Source organism: Sinocyclocheilus anshuiensis, unplaced genomic scaffold, assembly GCF_001515605.1.
Source record: "Sinocyclocheilus anshuiensis isolate Anshui unplaced genomic scaffold, SAMN03320099.WGS_v1.1 scaffold447, whole genome shotgun sequence".
In the NCBI taxonomy this organism is placed as follows: Eukaryota; Metazoa; Chordata; class Actinopteri; order Cypriniformes; family Cyprinidae; genus Sinocyclocheilus; species Sinocyclocheilus anshuiensis.
The window spans coordinates 4,643,862-4,649,981 of NW_015552615.1; the positions used below are offsets into that span (position 1 = coordinate 4,643,862).

The 6,120-nt window shown below is 36.6% G+C and overlaps 1 protein-coding gene across 1 annotated transcript in view; it reads right to left on the reverse strand.

Annotated features, from left to right (window-relative positions):
- Window positions 1-6,120, reverse strand: part of slc16a1a (solute carrier family 16 member 1a) — a 13,311-nt gene that overhangs the window by 2,446 nt on the left and 4,745 nt on the right. The gene's annotated exons all lie outside the window — the stretch shown is intronic.

The window sequence follows — 6,120 nt, forward strand, 5'->3', positions numbered from 1 at the left end:
TATAAAAAATTCAATTATGAGTTAGTATACTTGTTTACCAAGGAGATAACAGTGTTGTTGAAAAGCATGCTTGAGATTAAGTACAAGATATATGGCGTCTGAAGAAAAATCAAGGTAATAGTAAAAGAGAACAATGGTTCAAGCAACACCCAATTCCAAGTTATCAGGAAGTTTAATACAGGACTTGATTTTATCCATTGGGAATTGATGGGATTGAAAACAGTGGGGTTGAAAAAAGATGGTCTGGCCTATCACAATAACACTGTTTCAGAGGGGGAGCATGTTATTACATTATGATAAAATATTACGAAGACAAACGTCTATCTGAAATAACATGCACACATGAACTGTTCACAATAACACCAGGAATATATACTAAAATAATAAGCAGGGTCAGTTGTTTTTTCATGACATAAGGTAATAGTCTCTGGTCAGACCACTAGAGGGCATTGCAGCTCTGTGGGGAAGAACAATAGAATTTGACATTGCATATTACTGCAGTAATCATCAAACTGCAGATTTTGCTGTTTCCCACCATCATCCAGCAAACTGAGCAAAATATGTTACCTGTGAAACGCAGAGGCTGAAAGACCAATCTTAAAGTGCTCTACTAAATCATATTTTAGATACGTTTCGTTTAGAAACTTTAGTCCTAACTAAACGAATATGTTGTGATACCGCCCTACAGTAGCAAACACAAGGATCCCAAAGGTATTTCCAGTTACATGCGTGTTTTTAAGGCTTCCATGTACTGAGTTCAAATCCTATCATGAATGTAGGAAGGAAGCCTCCTAATCACGTGAAAACCGGGGAGCGATGGCGAACGCCCGCACGTCTTCAGCCTCTCAGTACAATAGGCTGCCTTGTAGGCTGCCTCTCTAATCCACCTCATACAGCGAGGAAGCGAGTCACTGCGAACATGTACGAAAGAACATGTTAACACATTTAGAAATGCGGAAATTCATTAGTATCATGTACAAGCCCTAGTTTACGTCACAACAACTACTAATACCAGTACTTTAATAAAATTTGAGTTTTCAGGCTCTATAATAAAATGGTGAAGTCGATCAATTTTAGGCAAAAAAAATCTGTGATTTTTCAGGTTAAAAATAAATAAATAAATAAAATCCGGATTCGCTATTTGTAGGGCTGCACAATTTGGACAAAATGTTGTGATTATACATCAATAAAAGAAATGATAAAATAATAAATAAATATTAATAATTATTATTAATACAAATATAAACATTACTAAATAAAAACAAGACATTTTACTTCTGTAATAGTTCACTGTAAAAATAAAAATCTGAGTATTTAAGAAAAAATATAATAACATTATAATTTATTTTACATTACAACTGTAAAATTACAATACTAATATTTTTGGCTTATTTTGGTCTAAATCATCAGCCATAGATACTTGTAAATAAACGCTCCTTACAAATCAGCTTGAATACCAGATAAATATGGCAAACACTTTCGCAACCAATGTTGTCAGGCTAGGGCGGGGCTATCTGTTTAACCAATCAATGGCAGATGAGTGGAGTACTCGGGGGAAACCTGTATGCAAACAGTCATTATGTGACATTATAGTGATGCAGAAATGACGCAATTAAGCTTTAACTATTTAACTTCAAGGATAATTTGGAGCATCACTACATTTTGTGCAGCCTGTATTAAAATGAGAGTAAATTAAATTAAAGTTACTGTAAACAAAAACTAACTCCTGACATATCAGATCAGTCCACATTCATGTAAATATCCTCATATCTGGACCTCTCTTGCTCCAGGCAAACTACCTCTGGGTTCCCTGGGTCACAGACAATAAGCTTAAATGCAATGGAGGTCTATGTAGGAAGATGTCTTGGCCTAGAATGCCAAAACAACACATCCCTGGAAAAGAAGCGAACACCTTCTGACAGTATTTAGCTTAGAGGGCATTCAGACTTCTCTGCAAACTGTGGGTGAGACAGTGGCTGTATTCAGGGAAATGAGAGCAAAAGGGGAACCACAACACATGTCAGTCATGGCCAGCATCAAACTAGATGCTAAAACAATGGCATTCTGATTTACTTGTGAGCATATTGTGAATTATTATGAATATGGAATATATTGCTACACAGATGTCTGATGTGCATAAGTCAGCATAAAATATTCACACAATTATGTCTTGCCTGCAAATATGTTACAAACCAGTAGCACTACATAATACGATTCTGTTTATCATTGTCGTCAGAACAAATTGCTGGATTTTTTCCACGCGTGGTTGGTTCTGTGATCATCTGGGTCATGTGCTATGTATTGCCCCCTGCATTACAGTAGGGAATTAGCTCTGCTGGGCCAGAAGGGGCATGTAGGAGTACGAGGTCAAATGTAAAGTCATGTGCCTCTCACATGCCACGAGTTCTCATGGCCATAATGTCAACCCCACCGGCATAAACTGAAAGGTCTATCTTTCAGAAACGGATCGAGCGCATTGTTCTTGTTCATGACAAATGTAAGGGCAAAAGCCCAAGTTCGACAGCAGTATGTGGGTCAATGACATATACAGCACGAGTAAAAGAAAGAAAGAAAAAAATAATCACATTGTACAACATGAACTAACAAAAATACAATGTTATATTTTATAAAATGTATACACTTTATATTTTCTATTCAAGAAATATACAATATATTTTTGAATAAATCAATATTTAGGACAAAAAATAAATGCCACATCATATACCCACCCATTTTGTCTAATGTTCATTTTTTAATTTTATCAGTTATCAGTTGATTTTTTGGGTTATTGTCTACAATATTGATGTACTTCATTGACTATATATTACACAAGATAATGAAGTAATTAAAGGGATAGCTCACCCAAAAATTAAAATTCCGTCATTTACTCACCCTCATGTCCTTCCAAACCCGTAAGACCTTCATTTATCTTCGGAACACAAATTACGATATTTTTTATGAAATTCAAGACCCTGAATAGACAGCCACGCAACTACCACGTTCAAGGCCCAGAAAGGTAGTAAGGTCATCGTTAAAATAGTCCGGGTGACATCAGTGGTTCAACCGTAATTTTATGAAGCTACAAGAATAACAAAAATAATGACTTTATTCTACAATTTATTTATTCTTGTAGCTTCGTAAAATGACGGGTGAACCACTGATGTCACAAGGATTATTTTAAAGATGTCCTTACTACCTTTTTGGGCCTTGATCTTGTCAGTTACATTGCTGTCTATGCAGGGTCAGAAAGTTCTCGGATTTCATCAAAATATCTTAATTTGTGGTCTGAAGACGGTTTTATGGGTTTGGATCGACATGATGGTGAGTAATTAATGACAGCATTTTAATTTTTGGATGAACTAACCCTTTAAGTGTTATTTTCTCCCTACCTATTCTGAAACTTTTTTGTCCTTTTTGGAGCTTAACAAACCCTAGTCGCTGTATTCTTGGAAAATAAGAGTATTAACATTCTACAAAATGTATTTTTTGTGTTCCATGGAAGACAGAAAGTCACACAGGTTTGGATTGACATGAGGATGATGAAAAAAATATGTTTAAGAGTAAGAGTTTTATTTTTGTGAACTAAATCTTTAACTCAAATTGCAGGCTGGTTTATTTTTGCCTGTTTTAAAGGTTATGTATAAGCACACAAGCAAACCATAGTGACAGTACAGAACACTAATTGGCTTTTGCGTTGTAACCAAAAAGTAGCACCATACTGTCAGAAACATTCAAACCTTTATTTTTTATATCCGTAATGGTTTATATTTTTTTACTTGCATTTGATTTGCACAGTAGCGTGAGAAGGCGAACGTGCAATTTAGTCTGTCTGTGTGAGTGTGCTGACATCATTCGGTGGTGCTCCACTTCCAGAGACAAGTTTGCTATTGATGCTAGTCATCACAAGTCTGTGCGACTCCTGAGTTAGGCATCTCATCTCCTCATCTCTCTCCAAGGAAAACATCTGAAACTTGCAGAATAAAGAGCTGACTAAGAAGAAAGACTCCAGAGGGAGATAGAGTTGCCCATTCAGAGCTCAATCTCTCAGCAAAGCAGCCGGTGGCTGATGTCTAAGCCTTGTCTAGCATGCCTCTCGTTTCTACAATTCAAATGAATAAGGGCCTTTCACTCGCACCACATCCATTGATAAACTGCGTTGGGATCTTCATTATCTGTGCCATGATCTCAGCACTGGCTTGAATGGTTGAAAAAACAGCTTGATTTAAAAGTTACCCAAGGACAGAATTATTCTATTAAACAACTCCTGTTATGAATCAGTGCAAACATCTAGTATGAATTCAGAAATAACTTTTTATAATACATGTAAAGAGAGTAGTGGCCGACCGATATATCACCAAGGCCGATATATCGGCCGATATCTGCCATTTTTCAAATATCGGCATCGGCCGATAAGTTTTTATGTTTAGCCGAGGTGTTCTTTTATTTTGACGGCGCGTCGGAAATGTTATTTTGACGGCGCCGAGAATGACTGCGGCAGCGCCTGAGCACACAGTGCTCACATTTTCCCTCTTGTTCGCTGTTGTCATTCAGTTCTGTCTAATACGGATAGAAGTCTATCTAATAATCAGATAGAACTGTTAAACAAAGGAATTAAAATGTATGCAAAAAAGTATTATAACGATTGCTTTAATATTACTAAAGGCTAATTATAATACTTTCTCGTTTGCCGTCAGCATTCCGCAAATACGCATTTATATAATTGAAACAAATCTTTGAAAGACTAATGAACATTTAATTTCATAAACCTTGCAAACTTAGTCGAATCTAGTTGAGAGATCTTGTGAAGTGTGCATATGACCTGCATGATCGCGTGTTCTGTGACGGTCGGTCCTATGGTCCGTGTGAATTGAATACGGACAGGAGGAGAGTTCAGCTTCACTGGAGATGCGAGATCGACAAACTTTAAACTGTGACTGATTTCAAATTATGCTGCGCTGTATGCATTTGCCCACTGTCATATTCATGTCATTTTCACTGTGTGCTGTAGGTAAAATGAGTGTTACCTTGGCTTTATTTGAAAAAATATGATTCCCAATGCACACAAACTTCCCAGAATACTGAGTGCCCTGTTGGTTACAGTGTTTACTTCCTTTTTAATTATATTTTTATTAAATATTTATTTATTTGTGAAAAATACTTTGTCTTCTAGAGTATAAGTATGTTTATTTTACACGTTTATTTTTTAATAAATTTTCAAATGATTTCAAATTTCTTAAATATGAATTAAAATAAATAAAATTATATCGGCTTTATATCGGCCACCCTGCTTTCCAAGATATCGGCATCGGTATCGGCTGTCAAAAAACACATATCGGTCGACCACTAATTAGGATATATTTCATATTTCTTGAGTTACAGGCATGCAAACTTTAGCGGGAAAAAAATATATATATATTGTAAGGAGGACAAGAGAGCTCTCTCGGCCACCATACTATTGGCATATAATGCAAAGATTGCTAAAGGCAACAGATTTTACTAAAGGCAACAGACCTTCTAATCTCTGTGTAAAAATAAAATAATGATGCTGCCATCTTTTTGCCAAATTTAGTTGATTAGACACGGCATGACCCTGCGGCCATTAAACGTTCCACTTTACAAAGTATGACACGCCTGTTACTCACCCAGTTGCTCCAGTACTACAGTTGCATTGGCTGAAAGTCCTCCAGCAAACACCTCACACATGTAAACTCCTTTATCCTCAGTTCTGATGCTCTTCAGTCTGAGAGAGAAGTTTCCTTTGGGGATTTCAGCAGTGAAGAGCTCAACTCTGTCTATGTATCGCTCATTTGATGAATGTGCCTCATTGTTTTGGTAGAGCAGAACCTGAATATCTTCATCTGTTTTCTTCCATGAAACCTCCTCAAAGTCTTCAGGTGGGATGTGAGAGTCTACAGAGCAGTTCAGAGTGACGTCTTCACCCACAGACGCAGATATGGAGCGACTCGATCCTGATACTAGCAAACGCTCTGAAAAAAACAAACAGTGTAAATACACATTCGGTAATTAGTTTCTGTAAAATCATAATGAAAATAATGGAAGGAGCTCATGTGTTCAATACTCACCAGCATTAACTTTTATTTGAACCACAGTCTCACCAGA